Here is a 13,047-nt window from a genome sequence, read left to right on the forward strand (position 1 = left end):
GCGAAATTGTGAGCTTTTTTCTCTGAATTACAACTTTTTTCTCAAGATTAAAGAGAAGTCAGAATTCTGAGCTTTTATCTCGGAATTTTGAGAAAAACGCTCAGAATTCAGAGAAAAGAATTCACAATTGTGAGAAAAAAATTGGAATTTTGAGAAAAAAAAACCCCTCACAATTTAACCTTTATAAAAATGTTGATGCGGCGGGATTCTGGGCTGCTAGACAAACGTCCATCTCTTTGCTGTAATAGAACACGCACACAAACAAAATTGAACAATTAAGAGAATTTCAACACCTCTTCACCACGAAAAGACGTGCCTTAACTGGAAGCCCGGTACGCAGACCTACACATAGAGGTGCAAGGCTTTAAACTAACAAAAACCAAAACAATAAATACAACATTTGTTTACAATAAATACATTACTAAGTTTAAACTTTTTTTTTTTCTTCACATATTCCAGTACGCAGACTGGGAGTCACACAGCCAACCAGTGGCTTAACTGGAAAACCTATCAAAGACCAATTTGCTACAGGTGACCTATATGAACCAGCAGGCAGGTCTAACATTTCTCCAAACCAGAGTATAAGGCTGAGCTGACTATAGACTTTTATTTATTTATAAATTAGATGCTTTCCTTCATAAAAATCAACTCTCTCCATCAACAAAACGCTACGGTTTATTTGAAAGAGTGCTGATTTTCCCCGTCCACAAGGAGGAGAAATTCTTTGGAGTCATTTTCATACCGTTAAATATACTGTACACTAATTCCTACTACCTAAGTCACTAGTTTTATCGTCTTAAATCAGTGCTATCTCATACAAAGAAAATGCTTCAACCTCGGAGCATTTCAAAAGTAAATAAATCACTTCAGCTATCGTTAACAAAATATTTTGTCTTTACAAGTCAGTAATAATGACTTCAGTGTCACTGCATACATATTGGGGAAAATGGGTAAGGTTACATGCGAGCAGCTAGAACATCCGAGCTCCTTCCCCTGGAGGAGAGAGCAAAAGGGGGCGTGGCTACATCTGTGGTCATGGCGACGCGGCAACCACCCCCCCTCCAAGTCCATATAGGAACATCTCCCAGCTCCAGCTAACTATGTATTCACCCCGGAATGTAAGCAAATTTAAAAAAAACAAAACGAACAACAACATATGTTTGATTGTGAATATTATCCTGACCTGGAGGAATCCAGGTCCAGATAATATTCTAGAGCATCAGCCCCACCAGGTTTTTGCCCCAGCCACACGCCGATCCAGTTGACCGACGTTGGTTGGACCTCTGGGTGGATGCGCGTTGGGAAAAACCCCGGCGGATGACTGCAAAACCCAGGGTGGAGTTTCACTTTCTGAACCTGGATTTTTTTTTTCCCCTCCACCTCTTTCCCCGCCAAAACCAAACTCTAAACCTTGCGCCCAATTAAACAGTAACGACATACGCCGATGGAAGTTTGCAGCATGCAGCAGCATCATAAATAAAAATAAATTAAAATGACCACACAGTGGTGTCGGATTGCAGAGAGAATTGCTTTCCGATCACACTGTTCCATTGCTCAATGTTCAGAATACTCTTAATGCTTTGCGATCAAACACAACCACAAGGCCGAGGAGCTGGTAACAGACCAAGATTCTATTCACAGTGAGGTTTTGTTTTTTTTTTCCTTCGTGTGTCTGTGTGTTTTGTGGCGATGCAGAGGGGGGGCTGTGTTTTGTTGGAAAGTCGCAGTAGCCTGTCCTTGAATGCCTCTGGTATTTTAGCGTTCTCCTCTCAAAATGTTGCACAAAAGAAAAATAAAAGGTCCTAATATCTCTAGGATACAAAACAGTGGATCGGATGAATCACCAAGCACGTCGAAAGCAACGTCACACCCAAAGAAAATAAATAGATCAGGGCGCGAAATGAAATCGTTTATCACATATTGCCGGGTTCGAGAGATAGGCGAGAGCGACCCCCTCCTTCCGCTCACTCTTAACAACGTCCCATATTATTGTTTTGCGGAAACCTGTGAGCAACTTTCAGTGCCCGCCAAAACATCCCATCAGGTCAGGTCATTAGTAATCAACTCGGTCCAATAGATGACTCGTCGACAGGCCGCGTTCACTGTTGTCACAGACAACAGCAAAACACATTTTGCATATGCATGTAAGCCTCTGTATCTTTCCCATTACAACAATTTTATGCCATTCCACAAGCCAAATATGTTCATACATTTGCTTTTGAAGTGCCACCTTTGTTTTCCAGGTGCAAACTCAAGCTAATTTATGCAAATTGAGATAAAATGGCTGAATTAGGCTCTACCGCTGACCTGGCAACCCATCTGATCTGACCGGCTTGTGTTTGAATATATTAATAATGGCTAATTGTGATTATAATTTCACTATCTTTCCAGCCCTATCAGGACCCTTTCAGACAACACAACTGACAAAGTATTTGGAAAATCTTAAAAAAATAATATAATAAGTAAATAAAGGAAAAATCGAAAAACATGGGACCTTCAAGAGAAAGCTACGTAGTAAGTGTAATATTGTAGAGGCTTTTTCCCCCCAAAAAATAGAAGTCATTAATTGCACAACCTCCCAGTTAAAATATCAACATATTTTTCGGAAATTGAAAAAACTAAAAATAATAAAATGTATAGAACAAAATAAAATGCGTTTTAAAACCCGTTTAGGTGGAATGATGGGAGTTTCTGCAAACAGACATATTTACATATCTATGCAGTATTCACCCCATTTACTTTCTTTTCTCTTTCTTGGTATTGAGTCACGTTATCTGGGGGTCATGCAGGAAGGTAATCTGCTTTACAAAGTACATACGATGTTGTGATAAATCCTTGGCATCCAATGTAAGCACAGAAGTCGGGGAATGGGACAAAAACAACGTGAGCGTGTGTGAGTGAGGGTATAGGCGTGGTATTCACAGGGTTAGTTGGTGTTGTCGTTAGATGGTGCTCTCGGTGTGTGCGTGGCTGATGGTGTGCATGTGCGAGTGGGGGTGGGCGTGGGGGTGGCTAGGTCTGCGGGCGCCCGTGGAGTTCTGCTGCTCGCCCAGCAGCGTGGCCGTCTCCCCTGGCCCGTTGTCCGGGTGGGCCGGGGGCGGGGAGGGGTGAGAGGACTTGGAGACAAGGGAGGAGGGGAAGATCGGGTGGGGAGCGGCGGTGGCGTGGGGGACGCACCCCGCCAGGCTGCCCGCCGAGGTGGGAGGGGTTTGGGAGAGCGAGAGTGCAGTGGGCGAACGGTTGGGCCTGGGGCCGGGCGAGGACGACGAGGCGGACGGGGGGAGAGTGCGGCCGGCGGGCGGTGTGGGTTGGGGGAGGGACGGGGGGCGTTTGGCGGGAGGGGTCGCCAGGGGCAATGACGTGTGAGCTGCCACCGGCGGCGCGACGGGGGGCAAGGAGACAGACGTGTCCAGGCGAGAGTGGCTTCCCTCCGGGGACTGGGGGCTGCTGTCCAGCCGGGAGGCCAGGAGACCGTTCTGGTACTGGGCACGAGTGATCTGAGAATGAGAAGGGTCACAGATTCCATTGTTTTTATAGGTTCATTGTTTATATTAAGGTGGATTTTTATTGTTTGTTTGTTTATTGTTTATTCATTCTTCAAAACCATACTTCTCTATATTTCTATATATACACTGCGTTCCAAATTATTATGCAAATTGGATTTAAGCGTCATAAACATTTAATTGTTTGTTTTTCGTTTAAACTCATGGATGGTATTGTGTCTCAGGACTCTTTGGATCACTGAAATCAATATCAGAGACCTGTGATAATTCGTTTGCCAGTTGAGTTCAATTAAAGGAAAACTACGTAAGAAGGACGTTCCACATTATTAAGCAGGCCACAGGTTTCAAGCAATATGGGAAAGAAAAAGGATCCTTCTGCTGCCGAATGGATGGCCACCATGTCCCAACAAGGCTGCGACGTCAGCAAGGAGGTGGCAGAGTCAGTTTTGGGCCGGAATCATGGGGAGAGAGCTGCTAGGCCCCTTTAGGGTCCCTAAAGGTGTGAAAACGACCTCGGCAAAGAATATAGAGTTTCTGACTGACCACGTTCTTCCATGGTACAAAAAGAAGAACCGTGCCTTCCGTAGCAAAATCATCTTCATGCCTGACAATGCACCATATCATGCTGCAAAGAATACCTCTGTGGCTGCTATGGGCATAAAAGCAGAGAAACTCATGGTGTGGCCTCCATCCTCCGCTGACCTCAACCCTATTGAGAACCTTTGGAGCATCCTCAAGTAAAAGATCTATGAGGGTGGGAGGCAGTTTGCATCAAAACAGCAGCTCTGGGAGGCTGTTCTGACATCATGCAAAGAAATTCAAGCAGAAACTCTCCAAAAACTCACAAGGTCAATGGAGGCAAGAATTGTGAAGGTGATATCAAAGAAGGCTCCTATGTTAACGTGTAACTTGGCCTGTTAAGATGTTTTTGATTGAAATAGCTTTTGATTTCAGTAAATATGACCTCCTAATGCTGCAAATTCAACAGATGACCATTTTCAGTTCTTTACAACCTTTGAATTGTTTTGAAACTCTGTTGTGCATAATAATTTGGAACAGTGCATTTTGATCATTGGGAGGTTTGTTCAATAACAATCAAATTACACCCTTACGGTTTATGACTTGAAAATTATACTGACTGTCATTTGCATCGACTATTTAGGAAAATCAGAGAAAAATATAATTTGCATAATAATTTGGAACGCGGTGTAAACGTAAATCTCATTGACCAGCTGATAAGTTGACTTTTCTTATCTTATCTAACCAATTTCTTAGGTTAATTGCGTTCTGCCATTTTCCTTTTTTAAATTATTTTATTTTTATTATTTTCAATTTTTATTGTTATAACTTTATTATTATTATTGCTTCTTTTTTATGGAAGCTGCTGTGACACTGCAACTTCTCTCGGTGGATAAATAACGTGTCTGTCTGTCTGTCTGTCTGTCTATAACAGATTACAGACTAGCCACCATCAGAATAGTAACTGTACAAGGGTGGGGAACTGACCTTGACGAATTGGAGGTCTGTGAGTGCACGCACGCAGAAGTCGGGTGTGTACTGGAAGGGGGTGCCAGGGATCTGGGTGTTGCTGCCGCACACGGAGCCGCTCTCTGGGCCACGCTCCGTGCAGCTGAGAGACGCAGAGCGGTTCAGGCCGCCCCCGTGCGACGGAGAGCGGAACTCTGAGACGGACGGAGAGGAAACACTTGTTAAGTAACAAAGTGAAGGGATAAAAGAAGAGCACAAATACACCGATCAGCCACAACATTAAAACCACCGACAGGTGAAGTGAATAACATTGCTCCTTGTACCAATGGCACCTGTCAAGGGGTGGGATATATTAGGCAGCAAGTGAAGTGAAGTGAGTTCTTGAAGTTGATGTGTTGGAAGCAGGAAAAATGGACAAGCGTAAGGATCTGAGCGACTTTGACAAGGAGCAAATAGTGATGGCTAGACGACTGGATCAGAGCATCTCCAAAATGGCAGGACTTGTGGGGTGTTCCTGGTGTGCAGTGGTTAGTACCTACCAAAAGTGGCCCAAGGAAGGACAACCAGTGAACCGGCAACAGGGTCATGGGCGCCCAAGGCTCAGTGAAGGGAGGGGGGAGCGAATTCTAGCCCGTCTGGTCCGATCCCACAGAAGAGCAATTCGTGTTACTTCTGCAGCACAAATTGCTGAAATAGTTAATGCTGCTATGATAGAAAGGTGTCAGAACACACAGTGCATCACAGCTTGCTGTGTATGGGGCTGCGTAGCCGCAGACCGGTCAGAGTGTCCATGTTGACCCCTGTCCACCACAGAAAGCGCCTCCAATTGGCATGTGAGCATCAGAACTAGAACATGGAGCAATGGAAGAAGGTGGCCTGGTCTGATGAATCAAGTTTCCTTAAACATCATGTGAATGGCCGGGTGCATGTGCGTAGTTTACCTGTGGAAGAGATGGCACCAGGATGCACTATGGGAAGAAGTCAAGCTGGTGGGAACCTTGGGTCTTCGCATTCATGTAGATGTTACTTTGACACGTACCACCTACATTAACATTGTTGCAGACCAAGTACACCCCTGCCGCCCTGTAAAAAATGTTCAGGAATGGTTTGAGGAACATGACAAAGAGTTCAAGGTGTTGACGTGGCCTCCAAATTCCCCAGATCTCAATCCGATCGAGCACCTGTGGGATGTACTGGAACAACAAGCCCGATCCATGAGGACCCCAACTCACAACTTGCAGGACTTAAAGGATCTGCTGCTAACGTCTTGTTGCCAGATACTACAGGACACCTTCAGAGGTCTTGTGGAGCCCATGCCTCGATGGGTCAGAGCTGTTTTGGGGGCAAGAGGGAGGGCTACACAATATTAGGCAGGTGGTTTTAAGGTTGTGGCTGATCGGTGTACATTCACACACTCACACACACACACATAGTAACAAAATCAGAGATGCAAAATCAGTCAATTAGACTACGTAGAAATCCTGTCCAGAAATGCACATGTTAAATGAGTTCAAGTTATGTGAATTGCTGATGAGAAAGATGAAGTGATTCTAACTAATGACTTGAAAAGATGAACACAGTGCAAACAAATGCGCATTGTGGCAAATTAAACAAGGATTGATGATAATTAGGTTGCAACACACATCACACAAAACACGGATGCACAAACATCTTAATATCCAGGTGAAAATATGTTAAAAATGACTCTTGGTTAGTGGTGATGACGTCGTATGGAGGAGTCAACGGAACATGCATTACCACAGAACACTGCATACACACCAAATGGCTCATACAGCCTTGGCAAGTGTGAGGGATAGTGATGGCCGAGTTGTGATCATAGAACTTTCAGGTTCGATGTCAATAAGGAAATCTCATGGACTATAAGGATTAACCATAGTTAACCACAGGTCTATGGCCAGAGCGCCTACCAGTGGCGTGCACAGAGCATTTTCAGGGCAAAAATCTAAAAGAAGGGCACTTTCCACTGTTGGAACATTACACTGTTTTCTCCATCGTAGGGGCACCGTAGAGCAGTGGTTCTCAACTTTTTTACTTTTTTAGTACCTCCTCTAAGATCTTTTTTCAGCTTAGTAACCCCTTCACTGGCATTGGGAGAAAGAAAGAAAATTAACATAATTATGTACTGTGTGTGTGTGTGTGTGTGTGTGTCGTATGTGTTTTTTAAAACATTATATATGACCAATATTTTTAAACACTTTTCAGAAATTTTCAGAGTACCCCCTCCAGTCCAAAGTTCCCCTAGGGGTACGAGCACCCACATTTGAAAAACACTGCTCTAGAGGGCATGTAGCATTGTTTTCTCTATCGTAGGGACACTCTAGAGTGCACCTTACGCAGCTTTCTCAATCGTAGAACTCTAGAGGGCGCTTTAGGATGTTTTTCTTTTTCGTAGGGGCAGTCTAGAGGGCACGAAACGTCATTTTCTCTATCGTAGGGCCACTGTAGAAGGCACCTTCCTGGGGTCACCCTCCCTGTGCACGCCTCTGCATACCACTGATCAGGAGTGATATTTAACATCTTACCATAGATCCGTGGTTAAAGTGGCAAGGCTTTAGTTGCAGGATAAAAGATTAGAGGTGGGACAAATGAGAGCCAGAGAGGAACATTGAATCAAAAACACTCCACCCAGAGCCCCTTCTAGCAAGTTTTAAAACCCTGTATCCTTTGCATCCAGGAAAACACATATATGAAGACAGTCAAGAGATTTAAGCCCGATTCACACAGACTACCACAAAAAACAAACACAAAGTCCATTCATTCCTATGGAGAGTCGGATTCTGTATGCAAAAAGCTACGATACCCTGCTGGCCTGAATTGCCGTGTCTGACCTGGGCTCCGGGATTTTCAGCTCATGCAACAAGATACGTCAGGTTGAGCTCTCCCATTTTCCCTGACATACTGTATTTTGTGATGCGAAACCCAGATGCAGTTCACCTGACCACCACAAAGGGGGGGGGGGGGGGGGTCCCAACTGTCGGAAGTGGGCTAAAGCAGGCTAACGAGTTGAACTACATCTGAGCCTCGGCAATGAAGGTGAGAGCATCACATTTTATATTTATCATGTTTAGTTGCAAGGATGTCTATATTTCTGCCATTTCTTTTTTCAATTTGAATAATACCTTTGTTGGTCGACCAATTCGAGAAAACCAGAATGGAAAATAGAATAGACAGATTAATAGTTTATTTCCCAAAATTGAAATATTAATTGTATTCTGGCCTACTGCCTTTGACTTGCTGGAGCGGGGCTCTGAAGATGATGTGGTGGAAGAAAGGAAGAAAACGTGTGGTTGTGTTTGAAGAAAGAAAAGAACCCTCTCCCTCCCTCCTTTGGGCCCCTTTCGAGTGTTTACCTGGGAAACGAGAGAACAGAGAAAACCTCTTAAGAGAAAGGCGTCGCGGAGGGGGGGATGCCACTGACGGGGATAGAGGGGGAGTGACAGCTGAGAGAGAACAGGGAGCAGAGAGACACACCACTCCGGTTTAATTATTTACTTCAAGAGGGGTTCACATGCCAGACTGTATATGCAATTTAAATTCGCGCAACATGGGTTTTATTCTCTTTGTAGTCTATCCTTTGTAATCACTGATACGCATTACAATGTACTGTGTGGCACCACATTGGGGCCTTGGTGCACAGTGAACGTCTACTAAAAATGGAAAGTCTTGTATCTCGCTTGGGTCTTTTCAGATGTAAAGGAAGATTCAAATTCTTCTAAATTGGCAAAGTAGTGGCCAGTGAGTTCAGCAACAGCTGGTCTGCGTAAAAAAACTTGCCGTCGCTATGAGCATTGTCATGTCTGAGCAAACAAGCGAAGGACCTCTCCCCGCATCTCTGGACAAACATTGGAAAGCGTAAGTAAAAAAAAACAACAACACAACAACACATTGGCAAGATGTTCGGAATAAGCCAAACAACATATACAGGAAATGAACCCACAGAAAGCAAAGCCAAGCGCGTACACGATGGAGAAACACAATTAACATTTACACTTTACACATCCACATTGACCGTTATCGGTTCCCTTTTATTTTTTTAAATAGATTTTCTTTAGTTCCCTTGTGTGTGTGAAGAAGGTCCTGTGTTGAGGGTTGAAGTTAAAAAGATGGTTCATATTTTTTAACCATGTTTCTGTCATCCCTGATTTTCTGACCCTTTGTAAATCAAAAAAAATAAACTTAAAAATATATTATTTTTTTAAACATTGACCGTAAGTGTCGCTCTTAAACGGCCAAAGCTGGAAAGTGATGTTTAGGGCCATTTGAACCAGAATTCAATTTCATAAGCTCCGGGGATGCAATAAATGTAAAGCAGAGCAGCAATTGCGACATTCGATCACTAGAGGTCAGTGTTGATACACAAAGTGCTAAATCGAATCTGCGCTGCCTTTGTTAGTGACCTGTCAATACTGAAATGACACTCTGAGCTGATGAAGTTATGCTTGGAAAACGTTCCATGCCATTTGGAAAAGATCCTGTTCTAGTTTCAAGCCTCTGATCAAATGACTCGAAAAGAAATAAAAAGAAATCACTTAACAAACTGGACGATGACAGTGATGTGTTTCACTTGTCTCCAGCAGTAAAAAAATAAATAGCTTTAAAGGAAACGTTTCCATAAAACATACGATATCTCCACTTTGTAATGATAGCTGTCTCACGCACAAACTCAGAATCAGAAACACTTAGCAATTCTGTTTTCACACTATAATGCTACAATGTTTGATGTTCATATTAGACGTGGCCAAAGTGTCAAATAATGAGTTCAACAATGACAAAGTAATCGCTGTGAACAAAACACTCAGGCCACATTCAGACCGCTCTGAACGCTCCGTTTTCAAAGGTTGTTTCTACTTTGCAAGAGCTGACATCAGCACATCATGGATTTCTTTACACGGTCGTCTGCTCCATCCGATCTGCCGTGCATTTTGCCAAACAAAAGCAATTAAAACAGTGTTTTCAATGTAGATGTATTTAGTTTACTTATTTTCTTTTATTTTCCAACATTTACTTATTGAAAGAAACAAAAAATCCCTGTGTCCCGGTGCTGTGTCTCCCACAAGCTTGGAACACGGAAACAAAAGTCGGAACAAACTTTTAAATTGCGCCTTGTAGATCTAATATGAGTGAAGATTCAGCAACTTATCTCTCACCTCAAATTTGTTCGGAAACAGATTTTAGCGGACCGATAATGTGAAATCAGTGAAAGTTTACAGACTAATACAACAGAACCCGGAAGTAATGCTATAAACCCCATTGGTTCACAGAACTAGGGTCCTCAGGAAGGAAGCTCCACCCACTGAAACAGCCCGTCGAGAACAGGATCGTTTAGAGGCATGTTAAAAATGGCTAGAATGCATAATCTCAGTAGTATTTTCAGCAAAAGCCTCAAAAACATGTTTTGGGGACCTTAAGAGAAGAGATTATATTAATGTGTTGAAACTGACCATAATAGCATAAAAATTTAAATATTTAATCATAAATATTTTAATGGTATTTTCAAACTTTATTACAAAATTAAAAACCTTTTATTTATTTATAGTAAATAACCTGTCGCGGCCCACCTGCAATACCTTCACGACCCACCTGGGGGCCACGGCCCACAGTTTGGGAAACACTAAGACTATATTATGTACTTCAGTTTACAGCAAAAAAAACACATTCTAGTGTGCAGTGCTTCTTCAAATGTAAATCAACACCACTTAACATCATTGTGACATCTTGAACATCCACCTCTCAAAAGGATTGGCTCTCTACTGGTTTTGACTCGTTAAGTGTGTGACCACCGTGTGTGTAAGTGTGTGAGTTATCCGTCTCACCCAGTGATGGCGCGGTCAGAGCCATAACTCCATAGAAGGAGAACGGTCCTGTTTCAAACTTCATGTTTTCACTTCCTGCTTCTACCTCCACTCGCCCCTTAAAACACACAGAGAGACAAGAGAATATATAGTTAGTACCAGAACTTGGATTGTTATATACACTGTATAATATATTTACACTGTATATATTTATACACACAAATATACAGTATACTGTATATATATATATATATATACATACAAATATATATTCACATACATATATACTGTACATATATATATATATATATATACGTATGTATGTGGATATTTAGTATACATTTAAATATATACATATACTGCCAATACAGTGGTGTCCATACATATGTTTGTTGTTCAGTTTTGTGCTTTATTCAATATAGCTAAAATTTTCTTGTTTACTGTTAATTTCTCAGTTGTTTTTTTTTTGTTTATCGCTAGGTTATTGTATATTGCCCAGTTCCTGTGATTTACTGCTTATCTTCAGGTTTATTTTTTATTGTTTATTTTATTGTTTTATTTTATCGTTTTCTCTTTTCATTATTACCTAATTCTTAGGCTCATATTTACAGTTAATCACTCGGGTAATTTTATATTTTTTTATCTTCTAGTTAAGTTTGAGGTTTATTGTATAATATTTATTGCATATTTATTGCATCCATTTTTTTGTTGCAATGTAGAATTCTTTATTTTTTAATTCTCATAACTGTATTATTATTGCAAATGTCACCTTTTGAACAGTGAATTTTACCTCAAACGCATGTATCATGTGTGTTTGAGTCTAAAATATTATTTGTCACCTACTCTAAGTAAGTTGCACCAACGGGCCGTGGTCTCCAATTGCAGGGTCTTATAAATATTACATCTGAGGTATACTTTCTGGGGTTCTAGTGTCTCCTTTGCCCCCAAAATAAACCCATTATTGACCACACACCTCATCCCAATGACCCAGATGAGATGTGACACACACACGCGCACGCACGCACACACAGATATTATGTTGTCAAATAATAGTAATATAATAATAAGTATATATAAATAAAGTAAGTGTAAAACACCCAATTATATTCATATTTGCACAAATTACCAGGTATAAGCAAACGCCAATAAAAAATGTTTGCATTGGTCAATTGTAAAGAATTGACAAATGGGGTGGTTTAAACATGCCCCTGAGGTATAAGACAAACACAAACACACACACACACACACACACACACACACACACACACACCCACACACACACACACATACACTGTTGGAATTAGATCAGCTGTGCTTGGGTTACGTGCTCAGGGTGTCTGCGGTGACTTTATCCACACCTCGGGTGTTGTCGTCGACAATGTCCTTAAACACGCCGACGTTCGAGCCCTGAAGCACTGACCGCTGGGGAAACACGCTGAGCTTTTCAAGATGCCGGCCTGATCTCTGGCCCCCGGGGCATAATCCCCTCCCCAATCGCAGAGCCCAGGAGGCGTCTGTGCGTCTGTCCTGAACCGTGTGGGGGAGGTATAAGCCGGGTCAGAACCACCGGAAGAAAGGCGAAAGCTGATTGATTGTGATTTAAGAGATATACCGTCTCCTTGCCTTGTATCATATATACACATACATATATAGAGAGATTATCCTTACTGTGTGCTGCTTCATGAAAGCTATCTTAAGCCTCCCCCTTATCCTTATCCTCCCCTTAACACACGAGGTGTGCAGTATCTCCAATCCACTGACCAACATTCTGCTACCGTCTGATCACTGACATGATGTTTATCATTATTACTATTACTCTATTACTATCACTTTTATTTTTCATTACTGGTGTCTTTACGCTGCGGATATTGTGTTTTGGCTTCCGCTTCCATTGGCTTGACATCGTTTACATTTGTCTTTGACTTGTTTCTCCCTCTTACGTAAGAGAGACACAGTGTGGTGGTGAATGTCATGATGATTAACGGTGCCCTTTGGCCGATCCCAAGCACATGAACAAGAGGAAGAGGAGGTCAAACGTACAAGTCATGAACCTTGCTGGTCCTTATTTGTTGGCTATTTGTGTACATTTGGCTACTCTTATTTCATTTCATTTTACTTTATTAATAATGACATTTAATTTAGTTTATTTTGTCAAATGATTCATATAATTATATAATTTCTTTGACAGATTGCTTTATTTTATTTCTATATCTTTTTTCTTTGTTCCTTTTTTTATAGAAAGC

The 13,047-nt window shown here is 42.0% G+C and overlaps 1 protein-coding gene across 1 annotated transcript in view; it reads right to left on the reverse strand.

Moving 5' to 3' along the window:
• The window catches only part of LOC307243635 (metal transporter CNNM4-like), a gene marked incomplete at its 5' end in the record, with an annotated part of 37,304 nt that overhangs the window by 20,029 nt on the left and 4,228 nt on the right, over window positions 1-13,047 (reverse strand). The gene's annotated exons all lie outside the window — the stretch shown is intronic.

Source organism: Zeus faber (genome assembly GCF_960531495.2).
Source record: "Zeus faber genome assembly, chromosome: 17".
Lineage (NCBI taxonomy): Eukaryota > Metazoa > Chordata > Actinopteri > Zeiformes > Zeidae > Zeus > Zeus faber.